Source organism: Arachis duranensis, chromosome 10, assembly GCF_000817695.3.
Source record: "Arachis duranensis cultivar V14167 chromosome 10, aradu.V14167.gnm2.J7QH, whole genome shotgun sequence".
Lineage (NCBI taxonomy): Eukaryota > Viridiplantae > Streptophyta > Magnoliopsida > Fabales > Fabaceae > Arachis > Arachis duranensis.
In genome coordinates this window covers 85,220,255-85,220,552 of record NC_029781.3, presented here as the reverse complement: position 1 = coordinate 85,220,552, position 298 = coordinate 85,220,255, and the positions used below count along the sequence as shown (strand labels likewise).

General features: G+C 41.6%; 1 non-coding gene across 1 annotated transcript; it reads left to right on the top strand.

Moving 5' to 3' along the window:
* The first annotated feature begins 164 nt into the window (after positions 1-164).
* Positions 165-268, top strand: LOC127743713 (small nucleolar RNA R71). Its single transcript, XR_008005096.1, has one exon. It is a non-coding gene; the product is annotated as a small nucleolar RNA R71 (small nucleolar RNA).
* The last annotated feature ends 30 nt before the right edge of the window (positions 269-298 follow it).

Sequence of the window (298 nt, the reverse complement as noted above, 5' to 3'; positions counted from 1 at the left end):
AGGTGTACATGAACTGGTTGTTTGCAACCATGTCAATGAGTTCTTGAGCCTCTTCAGGCGTTTTCTTCAGGTGAATAGATCCACCTGCAGAGTGGTCCAGTGACATTTTCGAAAATTCAGAGAGACCATAATAGAAGATATCTAATAGGGTCCATTCTGAAAACATGTCAGATGGACATCTTTTGGTCAACTGCTTGTATCTTTCCCAAGCTTCATGGAGGGATTCACCATCTTTTTGTTTGAAGGTTTGAACATCCACTCTCAGCTTGCTCAGCTTTTGAGGAGGAAAGAATTGATC